This window comes from Syzygium oleosum, unplaced genomic scaffold (assembly GCF_021117445.2).
Source record: "Syzygium oleosum isolate NSW1041296 unplaced genomic scaffold, Sole_v2.1 Sole_v2.12, whole genome shotgun sequence".
Classification (NCBI taxonomy): domain Eukaryota; kingdom Viridiplantae; phylum Streptophyta; class Magnoliopsida; order Myrtales; family Myrtaceae; genus Syzygium; species Syzygium oleosum.
In genome coordinates this window covers 10,504,493-10,527,456 of record NW_026607496.1, presented here as the reverse complement: position 1 = coordinate 10,527,456, position 22,964 = coordinate 10,504,493, and the positions used below count along the sequence as shown (strand labels likewise).

Genomic DNA, 22,964 nt, shown 5'->3' with positions numbered 1-22,964 from the left:
AAAAGTTGATTCTAAACTGATTTTTGTAAAATTGATGATGCCAAAGTGAAATTAAGTTGAAAATGAGTTGATTTAGGGGTTTTGAATTTTTTGAATTTTTTTTAACAAAGTGTTGACCAAAAGTCAACATTTTAGTAATTATGTACTAAAATGTCAATTAATAGGTCAAAGTTTGAATTTTTTGGAAATTGATGAAGCAAAAGCGAAATCGACACTATTTTGGGGTTTTTTTTATGCAAAAAACCAAAATTTGACTTTGGGTTGACTTTTGGTCAAAGTTTGACCAAAAAGTCAACTCGAAAGTCAACTATTTGACTTTTTGAAATTGAAATGCAGAAAGATAGAAAATGAATGGCTAATACTAATTCAAATGCTAAATTACTCTTTTTGGTTGGGAATCGGGTTCTGTCGCGATCAGAAACTCTAATATCAAGATTTGACCTTTATGACGCTTCGGCTAAAAATCAGATGTCAATAGCATCCCAATCATTTCTTAGGTCGATTTGGAATCTAAAATTTTAGGTGTAAGGAGAGGTTAGGGGTGATCGATTCTCGGTCCGGTCCAATGGAACCAGTCACTTTTTTATTTTTTTTCCCACCACAATGAGAGAGAGTGACAAATCTTAAGTTATTGACGGAAGCGACAATAAGTGAAGAGTCATTGGTGTTGCAATGATAAGGGAAAAACGTTGTATGTGGGTTTAGTTCACATTTTACTAGTTTTTTTGAAGAAATAAAAAAAAGAGATATATGTAGTCGGTCTGGTCCGATTGGTCTGGTTCGGTCCAGTTCCCCCTTGGAACTGGTAACCAAACTGCCTGAATACCGGTTTCACTTTTAGCAACTGGGAACCGGACCGACACTACCATAATTCGAACCCAACCGGCCAGTTCGGTCCCGGTTCCCGGTTTGGGCGGTCCGTTTTGCACACCCTTAGGAGAGGCCAGCTAATTAGCTAGAGGTCAACTAGTATGCGAAAAGCTAAATATCTAAGTTTGGAGATTTGGTTACGCATGGGGAAGGGTTAGCAACCCCATGTTGCGCAATCAGTACTTGATTTTATTTTATTTTATTAAAGTTTCGTTTGTTTTACGAAAAATATTTTCCTCATTTTCTGAATGAGTCACACCAAGTCTATTTTCTTCCAACTTTTTTACGATTCTTGGACCACAATCCCACCTCCATCAAACACAGGCATCCCTCTGTGTATGCATATTTGTCATCTTCATTGTCCTCATCTCCTCCAACATACTGTAAAAGAACTTACACCTGACATCTGTGATTCTTTCGTAGGGGTGTACAACCGGACCGGTTTACCCAGAAATCGGACCGGCCGACCCAAAAAATAGGTCCGGGAACCAGTTAGAATCGGTTCGATTCCGAGTTCCAAGTAAAAACCCACCCGGACTGATTTTAGAATCGATTTTAAGTCATGTAAAAAAAACCCTAGCATCACGTTAGTCCAGTTGCGAGCGCCTCCTCTGTATCTCTCAGTTTTTCTCTTTGCGAGTCGCCTTCTCAATTGCCACAAGAACGTAATGCAGCTCTTTGCCTCTTGTCGCTACGGCCCGCAAGAATGCAACCAAGCTCGTCGCTTCTCATCTTGTCGCCAACTCCGACGCAACTATCTAGAGCAAGGTGAGTCCGAAATTGAATTTTTGTACTTTTTTGGGCAACCCAGCTCGTCTCACCTATTGTCTCTACGTTTTATCGTTTTCGTCTCCGGGCTGTGATTACAATCCCGTTGTCTTTGTCATTAGGTGACGAGGTTTTTTGGAGATTCAGGATGGCTTGAGATTGTAGAGAAAAATGGCGTTTGAAGGGAAAAAGGTTCCTGAAGAATTGGGCAAGTTGAGCCAAATCAATATATGAATAATGCATACATTTGTTTTTTAGGAAAGCGATAAGATCATGGATTCTTTGTAGTCATGGTTTGTGAAATTGGAGTTCTTAGCCTGTCTTCATTGAGGGGATGCCAGTTTCTTTCTTTGTCTCCTTTTGCTTTTCTTTTTTGGGTCCTGAGACTGTGTGACGATGGGTTGCATAACTAGGATGGAGAAAGTCGGGCTTTATGCGAGTTAACATGGCCTGTAGTATCGTGTCAGTTGTCTTCTTGTCTGGAACAAGAAAGCTCGAATCGAGAGTTTAAGATTGAGACTTGAAAAGTCGATTTGTGAGTTTCGGGGAAGTTCCATCACTCATGGCGAGGCGATGGCATTATCGAATTGAGTTTTGAGGTGCACTACTATTTTGCAACCTGAGATAGCTTCTTCAGTCTATTCTTTGCTGATGCTGAAGTAGTTTGCCCTACCTCTGTGATTAATTCGCGTTCTTGCTTGGGATGCTGTGAGGCTATTCCCATTATACGGCATAGGGCGTGTTTGAGAAAGAAATGTTTTAGGAACACGATTGAGTATATTATTTTTGTGAAGAAAATGTTTTAGGAACACAATGAATGTGGATAACACAGAATGCTCATTGGTCCTATATTGTTGTAAAATTTGTTTTCAGTAGAATCCTGGCATTGTTGTATAATTTGATTTCAGTTGATGGATCAAGACAAAGACATATCAATGGAAGTGGATGGATATAATGAAATGAGTCCGCTCATGGAATTGCCATTCCATGGAGCTGCTGATGTGGACTCTACGATCGTGAGTGCGACAAACAAGGTAAGGTTACCTAACTCCCGTCCTCCTCTTGGTTAAAAGCGAGCTAATCAATCTGAGGCCTAGGATAATTTTTCGAGAATTATAGATTAGAAAACAAAGTGTTGACACCCAATTTTTAGTCGACGCGTCATTAAAAGCAGAAAACTCGAGATTAGGGTTTTCGATCGCAACGGAATCAGTTTCTTGAACAAAAAGTGTCATTTTTTAATTCTGTTTGTTGGCTTAGCTTTTGTAGACAGTTTACCACTCATTTCATGCAAAAACCTAAAAAGTCAAACAGTTGACTTTCGGGTTGTCTTTTTGGTCAACCCTGGGTCAAATTGAGGCTTTTCGCATAAAAAGATTCCTTTCAAGTTTAATTTAACTTTAGAAGTGGAAATTCCAGAAAAATTCAAAGATTTGATCATAAAATCAAACTCTTAGTGAAAAGTCAACCAGGGTTTGACTTTTGGTCAAACCTTTGACCAAAAAATTGAAAAATACAAATATCCCAAAATGATCTTATTTTACATTCAATTTGACTTTAGCATTTGAAATTTTGCGAAAACCGATTAAGAACCTACTTTTCCCCAATTTGCAGAAATAGGTTCGGAATCGACCAAAAAAAAAATTACTTTCATTTTGTTCATATTTTAGCTTAGTTCCTTTTATGACATTTGATCCAGAGGTCATCATAAGATCACTCGAGTGACCAATTTTGTGAATCGGTACTTTGAAATGAAAACCCCCAATTTTAGCCCTAATTAGGGATTTGAATCAATTCTTCACGATTCTTGAATGGTTGGTTTCCTTTGACTCGTTTTTGTGAGATAAACACGAATCCGGGGTCAATTTTGCGAAATTCACTTGAGAACTCTCCAATTTTACACATTTGGCTCATTTGAATTTGGGGATTAGGGGTTATTGATGTCCAATTGATAAAATTCAAGTTGACCCATTCAAGACAAAGGTTTAATTTGATGAATTGAGGTTCAATTTCAACATTTGCCTTCAATTTAATTTTCACATGAAGGCCACGCATCCATTTCAAAGTTGATTTGAATGCAATAGGTCACTATAAGCATGGGCAATTGGTTCAATAAGTATTTCGCAAGTCTAATTGAACTCAATTTCGATTAATTTGCAAATTTTGGCGATAAATTGCATAAAATTGTCCAACTTAGTTTAGGAAAAATCCAATTTGGTGCACCTATGGCATGGATCCAATATTTTTAATGACCAATTAGATAATTAAACCCATAAAAGTTGTAGGTTTGGTTTAATTGGCCTAATTGTATCAAAATTGAACCGTTTCTCTTCAAATTGGACTATTTTTTCCTCAAAATTGACAAATCTTTCCTTTCAATTTAGTTCCTAGGAACTAAATTGCATAAATTTGGAACAATTGAGACTCAACCGCCCAAAGAGAAGACTGAATCGGTCGAACCGGTCAAAACCGGTCCAGCCAGTCCGACCGATCATCGGCAAAGGAGGCCGATTCGGCCTTCCTCCGGCCGGTTCCTGGTCGCCAGCGACCCGTCCTTTGAGTAATTCCCCCGTGCCCTCCAATTTTTAGATTTTGCAAAAAAGTCCCCGGATTTTGTGAAATTACAAAAATGCCCCTAATTAGGTCCTTAATTGCAAAATTAATCAAGACCATTGATGAGATTAAATCATGGCCATTCAAATCAGCACATGTTAAATGAGATCTTTGCTTAACATCCAAGTAAAAGATAGGCACAAATCTCAACCTTCGAATCAAATCAATGGCTAAGATTGAATCTTGAGGGGGGTATATAACCCATTTTCCCTCCAAAACTAAAAAAGGGGGGCTCATTCTGCAGATTTTTAGAAAAAAAATCCAGATTTCTCTCCTCTTTCTCTTTCTCCTCCCTAACCGCCACCGAACTTCTGCCGAACCGCCGCCTTCTTTGCTCCCCACGGCTACACGCCGGCATCGCCGCCCCTTTGGTCACCTCCTCCGACGTCTGCCTCCTTCTCCTTGATGCCTTGCTAGTCGGAGCACCGCTGGAGGAGCCTCCGATCTTTCCATCTAGCCCCTCTCCATCGCGGCGGTGCGGATCGGCTCAAACCGAGCCAATCCGCCTAAATCGATTCGAACCGATTCATCGGTAGTGAACTGGTGCTGATCGGTCCCCTTCCGGTGTCCCTTGAAGCATTTGGAGTTCCTTCGGTGTGTTTCCGGTGCTATTTTGCTGAAATCATTGTGAATCGGAGTTCGGTTTAACCAAAATTGCGCAAATGGTAGGAATCTACGCTTGAATCCGATGAAGCAAGGCTACGATAGGTAGCCGGGGCTAGGATTCACCTTAAGGCTTTCTATGGACTCTATATTGATGACTTATGGCTCCTGATTTCATGTTTGATGATTTAATGATGATGTTCTTTAGTTAGAAGATGATTTACAATTTCGAGTTTCTGGACATGCTTTCTGTTTTGTCGATTTTGACCTGTTAAACTTTATTTCTCAACTTCGACACCTTATGGACTCTCGTAATATGCTTTGAGAAATTCGATTTGATATCTTACGGCGCTCGATTTGGTATCGTTTGCTACCTGAAAACCTATTCTAAAGTTTGCATCAGAATCAGAAATTCTATTGTTCTGTTTCTTCAGGTTTTTACACGATTGGAGCAATTTTGCTAGTTTTTTACTGATTTTTCTGTTCGGATCTGGATGTTGTGGTCTTCATGAAAGTTGTTGAGAATCATCCCACTATAACATATTTTTTTTCTATATTTTTCTGATGAGTCTAGATCAATGAGATCCTCTGTGAATCGACCTAGGGTTTGAAATGGCTTTCTGCATTGATTACTCTGAATCAGGTTATTTGGTTTGATAATTTTTTGCTGCCTTGTGTGTTGAGATTCAATAGGAGATGTCTCATGAAAAATTATCTAAATCAGGTTGGTTATAACATAGATTTTCCTCGGAATTTTTGGAATATGTCTAAGTGTGGAAAACTAATGAAATTTGACCTTTGCACATGCTGATTTTGCCCCATCTGCACTGTTGTCGATTTTTTTTCTGATTTTTCTGCTACGATGTAAACTTAGGTATCTTCATGAAAAATGTTCACATATGTCTTGATTGCAACATATAAATTTTTTAGATTTTTTAGAGATAAGTAAATAGGTGAAAACCTCTATGAACTGACCTTATGTCTTGTCTGCCTCTACTGGAACCCGAATTGGATTTGCTCAAAATTGAATGTGCAATTGTGATTTCCTGACCCTGATGTCTTCATGAAAATCATAGTATAGTTCATTACCTTTTCAAAAAGGTATAAATCATGTCATTCGATCATCATCTGCATGGTCAATTACATGCTCAATGTTGAATCCCTATTTTGTAATTGTTGATTTTAAGGAACCTGATATGTTTTCCCATTTTTACATTTTTTTTAGAATCGCAATTAGGTTTGGATTTCTCATGAAAAATGTTCATCATGTTGTATACTATTCATATGATTTATATCACATTTTTGCCATGTCATGAGGATAGTAAACAACATGCATCTTGTGAGCTCATCTGCTGCAATTCATTACTGATATGCGTCATTGTAGAAATCTTTTCAATTGATCATGAAATTGATGTTAATCAAACTCGATACCTTCTAGAAAGTCTTAGAGCACATCTTAAGCTTTCTAATGATGCTAAGATTGTCTCATTTGCATGTCTATAGACCCCTTTACTAATTTTTATGAGGTTCCCCTGAAATCTGGAAAATTGTAAATTCGGAATGCTTAGGTAGCGCATGATAACCATTCTAGTTCTGTCCAGAACTGATTTTCTGTTCTCAGAAATAGCTTTGGACCAGAAACCCGTTTGGTAACGCAATTTCATTTTTCTATTTCTGCAACAACTTTTTGTTCCAGAACCGATTCTGAATCAGAAATCAGAACAAAAAAAAAGTAGGTTTTCCATTTCTAGACCAAAAATGAGAATAATTTCTTAGAGAACTCTTTCTTCAAAACACATGTTCATCTGGAAGTCACAATCTTTGATGTGGGAAAAAAAAGCAAAAAATCAAAAATTTCAAAACTTCACAGAATGGTTTAGAATCTGTGGCTACCCACTTTGAGCGAAATTTAAATTTTTTTAGGTGCCGAAAAAAATAAAAAAATAAAAAATAAAAAATTTCACAAAATGGCTTAAAATACCTATGGCCACCCACTTTGAGCGAAATTTAATTTTTTTTAGATGCCAAAAAAAATAAAAAATAATCAAAAAATCTAAAATTTAAAACTTCACAAAATGTCTTAGAATACCTGTAGCCACCCAATTTGAGTGAAATTTAATTTTTTTTAGGTGCCGAAAAAAATTAAAAAAAGCAAAAAATAAAAAATTTCAAAACTTCACAGAATGGCTTAGAATACCTGTGGCCATCAACTTTGAGTGAAATTTAAATTTTTTTAGGTGCCGAAAAAAATAAAAAAATAAAAAATTTCAAAATCTCACATAATGACTTAGAATACCATGGCCACCCACTTTGAGCGAAATTTAATTTTTTTTAAATGCCAAAAAAATAAAAATAATCAAAAAAGCAAAAATTTCAAAACTTCACAGAATGGCTTAAAATACCTGTGGCCACCCACTTTGAGGGAAATTTTATTTTTTTTAGGTGCCTAAAAAAAAAAAAAGCAAAAAATCAAAAATTTTAAAACTTCACAGAATGGCTTAGAATACCTGTGGCCATCCACTTTGAGCGAAATTTAAATTTTTTTAGGTGCCGAAAAAAATAAAAAAATAAAAAAATTTCAAAACTTCAAAGAATTGCTTAAAATACCTGTGGCTACCCACTTTGAGCGAAATTTAATTTTTTTTAGGTGCTGGAATAAAATAAAAATAAGCAAAAAGCAAAAATTTCAAAACTTCACAGAATGGCTTAGAATACATGTGGCCACCAACTTTGAATGAAATTTTATTTTTTTAGGTGCTGGAAAAAAAGAAAAAAAAGCAAAAAATCAAAAATTTCAAAACTTCACAGAATGGTTTAGAATACATGTGGCCATCCACTTTGAGTGAAATTTAATTTTCTTTAGGTGCCGAAAAAAAATTAAAAAAATAAAAAATACTGTTTGGGCACCTAAAAAAAATTAAATTTCACTCAAAGTGGGTGGCTAGAGGCATTCTAAGTCATTCTGTGAAATTTTAAAATTTTTGATATGTTTGTGTTTCTATTTTTTTTGGCACCTAAAAAAAATTAAATTTTACTCAAAGTGGGTGGCCACAGATATTCTAAGTCATTCTGTGAAGTTTTGAAATTTTTGATTTTTTGCTTTTTTTTCACCTAAAAAAATTAAAATTTCACTCAAAGTGGGTGGCCACAGGTGAAGCTATTCTGTGAAGTTTTGAAATTTTTGAGTTTTTGAATTTTTTTGGGCACCTTGAAAAATTTAAATTTCACTCAAAGTGGGTGGTCACATTATTCTAAACAATTCTGTCAAGTTTTGAAATTTTTGATTTTTTAATTTTTTTTGGCACTTAAAAAATTTAAATTTCACTAAAAGTGGGTGGCCACAGGTATTTTAAGCCATTCTATGAAGTTTTGAAATTTTTTATTTTTTGATTTTTTTTGAAAAAATTCAACAAATTTCCTATTTTCTTGAAATCTGAATTTTTTTTATTTTTTGGAAATTGTGATGAATTTTTCTAGAATTTTTCAATTTTTTTTGGATTTTTTGAATTTTTTTTGAGATTTTTAGGAATTTTTTGGATTTTCTAATTATTTTTATTCCATTCCTAAAAAAATGGATTTTTGTTCCTGGAAATAGAATTTTGTGTTGTTTATCAAACGGGTTTTTATTTCAGGAAATAGAAATTTTGTGCTGTTATCAAACGAGTTTCTGTTCCAGAAATAGAAATTTTTTGTCGTTATCAAACGGGTTTCTTTTCTCAGAAACTCATCCTGGAACCAAAAATAGAAAAATCTATTTCTGTTTCAAGAACTCATTCTGGTTCTGTTCAGAACTGGTTTTCTTTTCTCAGAAATAGCTTTGGACCAGAAACCCGTTTGGTAACGCAATTCCATTTTTCTATTTCTGGAACAACTTTTTGTTCCAGAACCGACTCTGAACCGGAAATCAAAATAAAAAAAAAGTAGGTTTTCTATTTCTATACCAAAAATGAGAATCATTTCTGAGAGAACTCTTTCTTCAAAACACATGTTCATCTGGAAGTCACGATCTTTGATATGGGAAAAAAAAAAGCAAAAAATCAAAAATTTCAAAACTTCACAGAATGGTTTAGAATTTGTGGCTACCCACTTTGAGCGAAATTTTAATTTTTTTAGGTGCCGAAAAATATAAAAAAAATAAAAAAATCAAAAATTTCAAAATTTCACAAAATGACTTAAAATACCTATGGCCACCCACTTTGAGCGAAATTTAATTTTTTTTAGATGCCAAAAAAAATAAAAAATAATCAAAAAATCTAAAATTTAAAACTTCACAGAATGTCTTAGAATACCTGTGGCCACCTAGGCTGCGAATGGTAACCATTCTGCTTCAGAAATCAATTTCTGACAAGAAATTGATTTTTCTATTTCTGTTCCTGAAGGAGTTTCTTAGCAAAAAAACACGTTTGATAACGACACAAAATTTCTGTTCCAGAAACAGAAATTTGTTTGATAATGGCACAAAATTTCTTCTTCTCGGGTGGTCGGCGGGTGGTAGATGGTGGCGGGAGGAGGGCGGGTGGCGGTGGGAGACGGTGGCCGGTGGTGGGAGGCAGGCGGCGGCGGGAGGACGGTGGCCGACGGTGGGAGATGGTGGCCGATGGACGGCGGGCGGCAGCCGGTGGCCGGCGGTGGGAGGTGGGTGGCGACCAAAAGAGGGCAACCGGCGGTGGGAGACGGTGGCCGGCGGTGGGAGGAGGGCGACCGGTGGTGGGAGATGGTGGCCGGTGGACGGCAGCAGGCAGTGGGAGGCGGCGGCCGGATGCCCACGGCGGCCAGCGGTGGGAGGAGGGCGACCGGTGGTGGGAGATGGTGGCCGATGGACGGCGACTGGCGGTGGGAGGTGGGCGGCGGTGGCGGGAGGAGAGAGGCCTGGGTGGGAGGCGAGTGGCTGCGGGAGACGGTGGCCGGCGGTCCACGGCGACCGGCGGCCAAAGGCGGGCGGCGGTGGCGGAAGGAAGGAGGCCGGGGGTGGGAGGCGGGAGATGCTGGTTGGTGGTGGGTGGCGGCCGTAGGCCGCCGGTAGGGGGAGGAGGGCCGGCGGCGGCAGGAGACGGTGGCCGGCGGCGGCGGCCAGCGACGGGTAGCGGCGGTCGGCCGGTGGCGGCGACCAACGATGGGCGGCGGGTGAGCGACCGGCTAGTAGTGAGGGAAATTGATGAGAAGAACAAAAAAAAATTGTTTCTCATTTCTGTTCCAGAAATAAAGAAGCTAAAAATTTTAATTTCTGATTTCTGTTCCAAACCTATTTCTAGAACAAAAATTTGTTCCAGAAATAGAAATTGGAATTTCGTTACCAAACATATTTCTGTTCCAAACCTATTTCTGAAACAGAAATAGAGAAACAGAATGGTTACCATTCGCAGCCCTAATTTGAGTGAAATTTAATTTTTTTTAGGTGCCGAAAAAAGTTAAAAAAAGCAAAAAAGAAAAAATTTCAAAACTTCACAGAATGGCTTAGAATACCTGTGGCCATCCACTTTGAGTGAAATTTAAATTTTTTTAGGTGCCGAAAATAATAAAAAAATAAAAAATTTCAAAACCTCACATAATGGCTTAAAATATCTGTAGCCACCCACTTTGAGAGAAATTTAATTTTTTTTAGATGCCAAAAAAAATAAAAATAAGCAAAAAAGCAAAAATTTCAAAACTTCACAGAGTGGCTTAAAATACCTGTGGCCACTCACTTTGAGGGAAATTTTATTTTTTTAGGTGCCTAAAAAAATAAAAAAAAACAAAAAATCAAAAATTTTAAAACTTCACAGAATGGCTTAGAATACCTGTGGCTATCCATTTTGAGCGAAATTTAAATTTTTTTAGGTGCCGAAAAAAATTAAAAAATAAAAAATTTCAAAACTTCACAGAATTGCTTAGAATACCTGTGGCCACCCACTTTGAGTCAAATTTAATTTTTTTAGGTGCTGAAAAAAAATAAAAATAAGCAAAAAAGAAAAAATTTCAAAACTTCATAGAATGGCTTAGAATACCTGTGGCCACCAACTTTGAATGAAAATTTATTTTTTTGAGGTGCCAGAAAAAAATAAAAATAAGCAAAAAATCAAAAATTTTAAAAATTCACAGAATGGCTTAGAATACATGTGGCCATCCACTTTGAGTGAAATTTAATTTTCTTTGGTTGCCGAAAAAAAATTAAAAAATCAAAAATACCGTTTGGGCACCTAAAAAAACTTAAATTTCACTCAAAGTGGGTGGCTAGAGGCATTCTAAATCATTCTGTGAAATTTTAAAATTTTTGATATTTTTATGTTTTTATTTTTTTTTCGGCACCTAAAAAAAATTAAATTTCACTCAAAGTGGGTGGCCACAGATATTCTAAGTCATTCTGTGAAGTTTTGAAATTTTTGATGTTTTGATTTTTTTTTTCACCTCAAAAAATTAAAATTTCACTCAAAGTGGGTGGCCACAGGTATTCTAAGCTATTCTATGAAGTTTTGAAATTTTTGAGTTTTTGAATTTTTTTGGGCACCTTAAAAAATTTAAATTTCACTCAAAGTGGGTGGTCACATGTATTCTAAACTATTCTGTCAAGTTTTGAAATTTTTGATTTTTTAATTTTTTTGGGCACCTAAAAAATTTAAATTTCACTAAAAGTGGGTGGCCACAGGTATTTTAAGCCATTCTATGAAATTTTGAAATTTTTTTTTTGATTTTTTTTGAAAAAATTCAACAAATTTCCTTTTTTCTTGAAATCTGAATTTTTTTTATTTTTTGGAAATTGTAATGAATTTTTCTAGAATTTTTCAATTTTTTTTGGATTTTGTGAATTTTTTTGAGATTTTTAGGAATTTTTTGGATTTTCTAATTAGTTTTATTCCATTCCTAAAAAAATGGATTTTTGTTCCTGGAAATAGAATTTTGTGTTGTTTATCAAACGGGTTTTTGTTTCAGGAAATAGAAATTTTGTGCTGTTATCAAACGAGTTTCTGTTCCAGAAATAGAAATTTTTTGTCGTTATCAAACGGGTTTGTTTTCTCAGAAACTCATCCTAGAATCAAAAATAGAAAAATCTATTTCTGCTTCAAGAACTCATTCTGGTTCTGTCCAGAACTGGTTTTCTTTTCTCAGAAATAGCTTTGGACCAGAATCCCGTTTGGTAACGCAATTCCATTTTTCTATTTCTAGAACAACTTTTTGTTCCAGAACCGACTCTGAACCGGAAATCAAAACAAAAAAAAAAGTAGGTTTTCTATTTCTATACAAAAAATGAGAATCATTTCTGAGAGAACTCTTTCTTCAAAACACATGTTCATCTGGAAGTCACGATTTTTTATAAGGGAAAAAAAAAAGCAAAAAATCAAAAATTTCAAAACTTCACAGAATGGTTTAGAATTTGTGGCTACCCACTTTGAGCGAAATTTTAATTTTTTTAGGTGCCGAAAAAAATAAAAAAAATAAAAAAATCAAAAATTTCAAAATTTCACAAAATGGCTTAAAATACCTGTGGCCACCCACTTTGAGCGAAATTTAATTTTTTTTAGATGCCAAAAAAATAAAAAATAATCAAAAAATCTAAAATTTAAAACTTCACAGAATGTCTTAGAATACCTGTGGCCACCTAATTTGAGTGAAATTTAATTTTTTTTAGGTGCCGAAAAAAGTTAAAAAAAGCAAAAAAGAAAAAATTTGAAAACTTCACAGAATGGCTTAGAATACCTGTGGCCATCCACTTTGAGCGAAATTGAAATTTTTTTAGGTGCCGAAAAAAGTAAAAAAATAAAAAATTTCAAAATCTCACATAATGGCTTAGAATACCTGTGGCTACCCACTTTGAGTGAAATTTAATTTTTTTTAGATGCCAAAAAAAATAAAAATAAGCAAAAAAGCAAAAATTTTAAAACTTCACAGAGTGGCTTAAAATACATGTGGCCACCCACTTTGAGGGAAATTTTATTTTTTTTAGGTGCCTAAAAAAATAAAAAAAAGAAAAAAATCAAAAATTTTAAAACTTCACAGAATGGCTTAGAATACCTGTGGCCATCCACTTTGAGCGAAATTTAAATTTTTTTAGGTGCCGAAAAAAATAAAAAAATAAAAAATTTCAAAACTTCACAGAATTGCTTAGAATACCTGTGGCCACCCACTTTGAGTGAAATTTAATTTTTTTAAGTGCTGGAAAAAAATAAAAATAAGCAAAAAAGAAAAAATTTCAAAACTTCACAGAATGGCTTAGAATACATGTGGCCACCAACTTTGAATGAAATTTTATTTTTTTTAGGTGCTGGAAAAAAATAAAAATAAGCAAAAAATAAAAAATTTCAAAACCTCACAGATTGGCTTAGAATACATGTGGCCATCCACTTTGAGTGAAATTTAATTTTCTTTAGGTGCCGAAAAAAAATTAAAAAATCAAAAATACAGTTTGGGCACCTAAAAAAAATTAAATTTCACTCAAAGTGGGTGGCTAGAGGCATTCTAAGTCATTCTGTGAAATTTTAAAATTTTTGATATTTTTATGTTTTTATTTTTTTTTCGGCGCCTAAAAAAAATTAAATGTCACTCAAAGTGGGTGGCCACAGATATTCTAAGCCATTCTGTGAAGTTTTGAAGTTTTTGATTTTTTGCTTTTTTTTTTTCACATCAAAAAATTAAAATTTCACTCAAAGTGGGTGGCCACAGGTATTCTAAGCTATTCTGTGAAGTTTTGAAATTTTTGAGTTTTTGAATTTTTTTGGGCACCTTAAAAAATTTATATTTCACTAAAAGTGGGTGGTCACATGTATTCTAAACTATTCTGTCAAGTTTTGAAATTTTAGATTTTTTAATTTTTTTGGGCACCTAAAAAATTTAAATTTCACTAAAAGTGGGTGGCCACGGGTATTTTAAGCCATTCTATGAAATTTTGAAATTTTTTATTTTTTGATTTTTTTTGAAAAAATTCAACAAATTTCCTATTTTCTCGAAATCTGAATTTTTTTTTATTTTTTGGATATTGTGATGAATTTTTCTAGAATTTTTCAATTTTTTTTGGATTTTTTGAATTTTTTTGAGATTTTAAGGAATTTTTTGGATTTTCTAATTAGTTTTATTCCATTCCTAAAAAAATGGATTTTTGTTCCTGGAAATAGAATTTTGTGTTGTTTATCAAACGGGTTTTTGTTTCAGGAAATAGAAATTTTGTGCTGTTATCAAACGAGTTTCTGTTCCAGAAATAGAAATTTTTTGTCGTTACCAAACGGGTTTGTTTTCTCAGAAACTCATCCTAGAACCAAAAATAGAAAAATCTATTTTTGTTTCAAGAACTCATTCTGGTTCTGTTCAGAACTGGTTTTCTTTTCTCATAAATAGCTTTGGACCAGAATCCCGTTTGGTAACGCAATTCCATTTTTCTATTTCTGGAACAACTTTTTGTTCCAGAACCGACTCTGAACCGGAAATCAAAACAAAAAAAAAAGTAGGTTTTCTATTTCTATACTAAAAATGAGAATCGTTTCTGAGAGAACTCTTTCTTCAAAGCACATGTTCATCTGGAAGTCACGATCTTTGATGTGGGAAAAAAAAAGCAAAAAATCAAAAATTTCAAAACTTCACAGAATGGTTTAGAATTTGTGGCTACCCACTTTGAGCGAAATTTAAATTTTTTTAGGTGCCGAAAAATATAAAAAAAATAAAAAAATAAAAAATTTCAAAATTTCACAAAATGGCTTAAAATACCTATGGCCACCCACTTTGAGCGAAATTTAATTTTTTTTAGATGCCAAAAAAAAATAAAAAATAATCAAAAAATCTAAAATTTAAAACTTCACAGAATGTCTTAGAATACCTGTGGCCACCTAATTTGAGTGAAATCTAATTTTTTTTAGGTGCCGAAAAAAGGTCAAAAAAGCAAAAAAGAAAAAATTTCAAAACTTCACAGAATGGCTTAGAATACCTGTGGCCATCCACTTTAAGCGAAATTTTAATTTTTTTAGGTGCCGAAAAAAATAAAAAAAATAAAAAATTTCAAAACCTCACATAATGGCTTAAAATACCTGTGGCCACCCACTTTGAGCGAAATTTAATTTTTTTTAGATGCCAAAAAAAATAAAAATAAGCAAAAAAGCAAAAATTTCAAAACTTCACAGAGTGGCTTAAAATACCTGTGGCCACCCACTTTGAGGGAAATTTTATTTTTTTTCGGTGCCTAAAAAAATAAAAAAAAGCAAAAAATCAAAAATTTTAAAACTTCACAGAATGGCTTAGAATACCTGTGGCCATCCATTTTGAGCGAAATTTAAATTTTTTTAGGTGCCGAAAAAAATAAAAAAATAAAAAATTTCAAAACTTCACAGAATTGCTTAGAATACCTGTGGCCACCCACTTTGTGTGAAATTTAATTTTTTTTAGGTGCTGGAAAAAAATAAAAATAAGTAAAAAAGAAAAAATTTCAAAACTTCACAGAATGGCTTAGAATACCTGTGGCCACCAACTTTGAATGAAATTTTATTTTTTTTAGGTGCTGGAAAAAAATAAAAATAAGCAAAAAATCAAAAATTTCAAAACTTCGCAGAATGGCTTAGAATACATGTGGCCATCCACTTTGAGTGAAATGTAATTTTCTTTAGGTGCCGAAAAAAAATTAAAAAATCAAAAATACCGTTTGGGCACCTAAAAAAAATTAAATTTCACTCAAAGCGGGTGGCTAGAGGCATTCTAAGTCATTCTGTGAAATTTTAAAATTTTTGATATTTTTATGTTTTTATTTTTCTTTCGGCACCTAAAAAAAATTAAATTTCACTCAAAATGGGTGGCCACAGATATTCTAAGCCATTCTGTGAAGTTTTGAAATTTTTGATTTTTTGCTTTTTTTTTCACCTCAAAAAATTAAAATTTCACTCAAAGTGGGTGGCCACAGGTATTCTAAGCTATTCTGTGAAGTTTTGAAATTTTTGAGTTTTTGAATTTTTTTGGGCACCTTAAAAAATTTATATTTCACTAAAAGTGGGTGGTCACATGTATTCTAAACTATTCTGTCAAGTTTTGAAATTTTTGATTTTTTAATTTTTTTGGGCACCTAAAAAAATTTAAATTTCACTAAAAGTGGGTGGCCACGGGTATTTTAAGCCATTCTATGAAGTTTTGAAATTTTTTATTTTTTGATTTTTTTTGAAAAAATTCAACAAATTTCCTATTTTCCCGAAATCTGAATTTTTTTTTGTTTTTTGGAAATTGTGATGAATTTTTCTAGAATTTTTCAATTTTTTTTGGATTTTTTGAATTTTTTTGAGATTTTTAGGAATTTTTTGGATTTTCTAATTATTTTTATTCCATTCCTAAAAAAATGGATTTTTGTTCCTGGAAATAGAATTTTGTGTTGTTTATCAAATGGGTTTTTGTTTTAGGAAATATAAATTTTGTGCTGTTATCAAACGGGTTTCTGTTCCAGAAATAGAAATTTTTGGTCGTTATCAAACGGGTTTCTTTTCTCAGAAACTCATCCTGGAACCAGAAATAGAAAAATCTATTTCTGTTTCAAGAACTCATTCTGGAACAGAATAGTTATCATTCGCTACCTTAATGTGCCAATTCTGTGTTTGCACTTTACCAATTTTGTGTGAATTTTTCAGTAAAGATTTTGATGATGAGTTCTTCATGGACTTTGATTGTCATTCCCAGACCTAGGTCGTGACAAAATTTGAGAATTTTTTGGACATCATTAACATGCCCAAATTGCCATGAGATTGCTCTGAAAATCTGCTCATATGTTCTATTCTGATGCACTTCCTCATGTTCTGTGATTTTTGTAAATTCATGTATAGCTTATCTTATGAAGTTTTCTTCACAAAAAATGTTCGTTGTTGTGTGGTTGATGTACCATAAATTTTCAGAACTATTTGACCATGGGTTCTTTTCCAATTGAATGCATCTTGTATCCCCTGTTATGCTTTTCTTTGTTTTTCCTTTATGAATTGTCTTTGTTTTAGGATTTTTAGAAATTAATGCATACTGAACCGGTTTTTAATGTCTTCACGAGTTTTAATCCTCATTTCACGAACTTCATTCACAAAATTTTTTAGAAAATAAAAAGGAGTTGTACAGCGGTCCTCTAAATTTTGTTTTGATGCCAATTTTAATAGAATTGATACTAATTCGATGATTCATGAAACTCGATAAGTGTGCTTGAGAACTTCGCACCCGGGTTCTGGATTTATATCCCAAGAATGTTGAACGTACTCAAATTCTTATTAAAATTGTCATTCCACTCACCTGTAAAATTTCATTTTTTTAACAATCACACAATTTAATGATTTTCTAGCGCATATGCTTGTGATTGGCGCGTGATGAATTAAATGAAGTGACCCGGTGTTGGTTCACTAATTTGAGTGATTGGATGAGAATCAAGGTCTTTCGACCTATCTACATGTTTAATTAATCGCTATGTATGTGATTTTTAGATGTATGCCTAGGGACGATGCATGATTGTGGGTCCAAATTGGGATTACATATAAAACCTAACTTAGGAATGCATGGCATTAATTGCTGTTGGTGAACACCAATGGTAGTTATTAACCATGAATTGTGTCTAAAATGAACATGGGTAGATAATAAGAGGTATCGATGCATGTTTGAATAAAGGCCGACCCCGAGGCCACTTTTGAAATTCTTTGTGCCTTGTTTGTTATCTTTGATTGACTTGTGATGTTGTGTACTTTGTGATTGTATATTGTTTGTTGTAGTTCTTTATTTAGTTTCAGCTTTAGATTAGGGTTAGATAGGTTCAAGAAGACGATGGTCTTGAAGATGGCGAAGGTCGATGTCTATTCCGACTCTATTCTTTGTATACGGTGATGATCAATGTCCATTCCGATCTATGTTCTTGTAAAAATTCATTTATTACCCAACCTATGTCTCGGATTTCTTATTCGCGTTATATAAATACCCGACGAGTTGCGGGTTTTTCTTTCTTGTACTTAGAATTAGCTAGTTCTTTCAATACCTTGGTTATTTACTTTACGCAATGTTTTCTATACAATTGTTTATTTCTTTCTTTTCTAGACTAAGATAGGATTAGTTTAGAATCTTAAATGAAAATACAAAAACAAAATGCATGATCACTTAGTGGGACTAAAGCTTTGACATGAAAATGGTAAAAAAACAAATGCATGACAACTTAGATAACAACCATGATAAGTTTAGCGGTACCGAAAGAGCGTTAATAGAAATATTAACATAAGCTAGTCCCTGAATCCATGATCTCTGATTTTCGTAGAAACCAATACGAAATTTCCGCGTATTGGTTGGGTATTCTAGCCCACCCTCGACCTAGGCTAGTGGCGACTTCTAAAAAAAGATAAAATCGATCCGCTGTCACGCGATGTATGGATTAGGGAAAATCCATGTTCATGATTAATGGACCATACATATGACTAAAAGATTGACGCTTCAGTAAGCGATCTTTTATGATGTGCCGTATATACCGTTTCATAAACACTTACCTCTAAACTCGCCTTATCAAGTTTGGCCCTCGTGAGGTAGGTCGCGACACATAGAAAACAACTAACGTAAAGTGCATTCACTGTGGGACTTAGTATAATTATTCTATTGATCATGGAACATCTACTATGCGGAAGCACTTGAGAAAGTGCAAAAAGTATCCTCATGTAGATAAGAAGAAAATGTTGTTTGCACCATGTAATAAAGATGTGGTTGGCGAGGTAGGGGAAAATACTGGTGTTGGTAGTGTCTTAACAACGTGGAAGTTTAATCAAGAACGTTGTAGGCACATGCTTGCTCGGATGATCATTATTGATGAACAACCTTTTTCCACAGTTGAGCGTGTTGGTTTTCGTGATTTTGTCACTGAATTACAACCTCTCTTCTAACATTTATCATTATTTACGGTGGCTAGAGATTGTATGAAGTTGTATTTACTTGTTTGAAAGCTTACTTTGGTAAGCTTAATTCTAGGATTGCACTTACGACTGACATGTGGAGTTCCATTCAAAACTTGAACTATTTATGTTTCACTACACATTTTATTGATGAAAACTAGAAGTTGCATAAAAAAATAATCAATTTTGTGGTGATGCATAGTCAAAAGGGTAGGGAGATTGGGAAAATGGTGGAGAAGTGCATTTACGAGTGGGGAATAGAAAAGAAAGTGTCAACAATAACCGTGGATAATGTTAGTTCTAATGATGTGGCCGTTGGTTATTTGAAGAAAAAATTTTCTAGGGAAAGGCTTTTTGATCTTGAATGGTGATGTTTTACATATGAGGTGCACATCTCATATATTAAATTTGATTGCCTAAGATGGATCGAATGAGGTGCGGGATTCTATTGCACATATCCAAAATGTAGTTAGGTATGTGAGGAGTTCTCCCATGAGAGCCCAAACATTTCAATCTTGCATTGAGAAAGAGAGGATTGCATACAAGGGTTCGGTTTGTGTTGATATTGCCCCTAGATGGAATTCCACTTACCTAATGTTAGATACCGCCGTAAAGTTCAGGAAAGCTTTTGAAAGTATAAAAGAAGATGATTTATCTTTCTTAGGGGAGATTGACAATGATTTTCCTCGAAATGAAGATTGGGAAAATGCTATCATTCTTTCTAAATTTCTGAAACAGTTTTATAATGCCACCAAATGGATGTCGGGGAGTTCATATGTGACTTCAAATGATTACTTTGAGAGTATAACTTTTTTGTATAAATATTTGAATCATGCGGCGAATTCTTTGGACCTTAAGCTTTAAGTTATGGGTTTTAAAATGAAGAAGAAGTTTGACAAATATTATGGAAGTTTGGATAAAGTAAACATGATGGTGTTGATTGCGGTTGTGTTGGATCCTAAAGAAAGTTGAATTATGTAAAGTTCTGTTACGAACAAATTTATGATGACGAAGCAAAAATTGATGAGATGCATGATAATGTGAAGCTTGTCTTGGAGCGTTTGTATGAATTTTATGAGCAATTCATTATTTGTTCTAGTAAACAAAATTTCGGTGGTTCAAGTGTGAGTACTAGTAGTAGTCTTTCCAATGTCAATACTAATAATAATGAAGGTAACAATGAGGATGACATCCAAACTTTGTGAAAAAGCTTTCTTAACACAAAGAAAAAAGTGCTTCGGGAAACAAATTTGAGCTTGATTGGTATCATGAAGTTGAAAGTGAAGATGCCAATAATCTTGACCTTTTGATGTGGTGGAAGAGTACCGGGTCAAAGTATAAAATCTTATCTTTGATGGCTCAAGATGTTTTGTCCATTCCCATGACTACCGTTTATTCGAAGTCGACTTTTAGTACATCAGGACGTGTGTTTAATAGCTTTCAAAGTTCTTTGACTCCTAGGGTGGTGGAAGGTTTGATTTGCACTCAAGATTGGTTGAGAGCCGTTTGCGTGCCGATTAATGTTGAAGAGTGCATTGAGAATGCGGAAAAGATTGAGTCGGGTAAGTCGTTTAAATTCTTTTTATTTTGTAATTCATCCACATATTTATCTATTAAGTGAATACTTTATTTAATCTCGTTTTTAGTTTTAGATTCGGATTGTCTTACCGAGGACAATATCATTGGTAAATAGACTATCTTTTGTGGAAGCTCCGATTTTGTGATGCGTAAATGGACTTCATTAATCGGCGTATATGCATTTGTCTTTAGAGCATGGTTTCTTGTTGATTTTTCTTTATGTATGAATTTCAGGATTTTTGTTAGAGATTGAACTCATTGAAGGTAACACAGCTAGATTTAGGCATGACAATATTGTTGCTTTTGGTTTCCCTCGGGACTTCCATGTAGAGGTGGCCACGGTTCGGAACCGACCGGTTCCGGTTCGTGGCCAAGTGTGAACCGGAACCGTCCGGTTCCGGGCCGGTTCCTATTTTTTTCTGTTTTTTTTCTTTTCCTTTTCCTTTTCTTTTTTTTTCTTCCTCCGCGGCCGGCCATATTCGGGGCCGGCGCGGAGGTCGCCGGCCTCTAGGCGAGGCGGCCCTCGCCGGCGTCGGGCGAGGCCGGCCCTCGCGCGCGTCGGGCGAGGCCGGCCTCGCCTCGGGCTGGGCGAGGCCGGCCTCGCCCGAGCCTCTCCAGGTTGCGGGCGAGGCCGAGCCTTGCCGGCGTCCGGGCAAGGCCGGCCTCGCCCGGCCCGAGGCAGGCCGGGCTCGCCCGACGCCGGCGAGGTCGAGCCTCGCCGGCTTGCGGGCGCAGGCCGAGCCTCGCCTCGCCGGCGTCGGGCGAGGCCGGTCTCGCCCGGCCCGGGCGAGGGCCGCCCTCGCCCGACGCCGGCAAGGGCCCCCTCGCCCGACGCCGGCGACCTCCCGCCCGGCCCGGCCATGGCCGGCCGCCAGCCGCGGAGGAAGAAAAAAAAATTAAAATATAAATTATAATTTTAAAAAACAGAAACAAGGAAAAAAGACAAAGGAGAAAAAGGAAAAACAGAAAAGGAAAAGGAAAAGAAAAAGAAGAAAAACAAAAAAGGAAAAACAGAAATGAAAATAAAAAAAATTTAAAAAATACTATTCTTGTGATAGAACATTATTCAATATAAATTGTGATTAAAATGTAAATTGTACTCAAATTTGGGGACAAAAAGACAAGAGAGAAAGAGAGGGCTTCAACTTAATAAATTATCATTAAGCACATTACAATTCGTTAGAACGATCTTAAAAAAAAAGGAGTACAATATATATACCCTAAAATTATCCCAAAACCTAAGCATTCCGTGCGCAGGGGACCAGAGGTCACATATCGTCGGATTATATTTCGGTTTCCCTAAGCTCACGTGGGCGTACCCGGTATGAGAAACAAGAGTTCCCGAAATATTTGCCAACTCCAATAGTTCTTTTACCCTCAATCGTCACTACCCGTTCCAGTAACGATAGTGGTGGCGGTAGTATCTCCGTCGTTAAAGAATTTGGATTCATTATTCCGATCTATCTCTTGTTGCCGGTATTGAGCCTTCGTCCAATCAGCAACACAAGCTTGCATCTCCACTGATTCTGGATCTAATCTTGAACGATGTTCGTTCAAAATATTACCTCCGGCACTGAATGCTTGTTCGACCGCAACTGTGGAACAAAGGGTTGAAAAAATCTGTTTTGCAATAAGAGAAAGGATTGGGTATTGGCTTGCGTGCCTCTTCCACCAATCCAAAATAAAAAAATCTGTACCACCTTCGGCTTCAGTAAACTCAAATAAAATGGTTAGATAACTCTCTAATTCAGAAATATTTCCTATTACTCCCTTTTGGTTTTTTTGTCTATGTAATAAAAGTTGGTACCCTCTACTAATTTTACCTGTACTGTCATTTTGTATCTCCGTAGATTGAGAATATCTAATATCACCTAAATTATATTTAGTATAAAATTCATTATATAATTCTATTACTACGTTTTTAACCTCACGTACTATGGTTGTAACATTTGTCACATCATAATGTAAACATTGATAATACGCACGCAAAAAATCATTTAAGCCATCCAATTTGCAACGCGGATAAAAAACACAAGCAACTAAATAAATCATGGGAATTTCACTATAATAATGAAGCCATTTCATTTTCATTGCAACTATAGTATGTTGTAATTCAACATCATTTTCATATTCATCAAAAGTTCCGACAATATTAGTACACTCTACTAAAAATAAATGTGTAGTAGGATAATAAACACCAGACAAAGTATAAGTTGCATCATTAAAAACCTTTAAAAGATCTAAAATTTTTTGGCAAATATGCCACTCTTGTGGGTATAAATTAATCTCAGGTATATTATTAGAAATGAATGCACATAATAAATCTTTATATGCTAAAGATTCACTAAGCAAGTGGAAAGTAGAATTCCAACGAGTTGGAACATCTCTTGGAAATCTTTTTGGCTTTTTGCCATTATCTCTACAAAATCTACCCCATTCTTTCATTTTTTTGGGATGTTTCCATAAAAATTGAATCGCCGTTTTTATTGGTTGAAGAAAAATATCAAGAGTTTTCAAACCATCTTGTACACATAAATTTAAAACATGACAAGCACATCTAATGCGAAAAAATTTTCCGCCAAAAGCGGGTTTACAAATATTTTCTAACTCGGCAATTGAAGCGGTATTTGCTGCGGCATTATCAAAACCAATTGAAAAAATTTTGTTAAGCAAATAATATTCTTCTAAAACTTGCCTAATTAGTCT

At 35.1% G+C, this 22,964-nt stretch overlaps 1 long non-coding RNA gene across 1 annotated transcript; it reads right to left on the bottom strand.

Moving 5' to 3' along the window:
• Window positions 1-6,370: 6,370 nt before the first annotated feature.
• Window positions 6,371-16,629, bottom strand: LOC130139541 (uncharacterized). The gene is made up of 2 exons (XR_008817663.1): window positions 16,362-16,629; window positions 6,371-6,417 (listed from the first exon to the last, which is right to left on the bottom strand). It is a non-coding gene; the product is annotated as an uncharacterized LOC130139541 (long non-coding RNA).
• Between the last annotated feature and the right edge of the window lie 6,335 nt (window positions 16,630-22,964).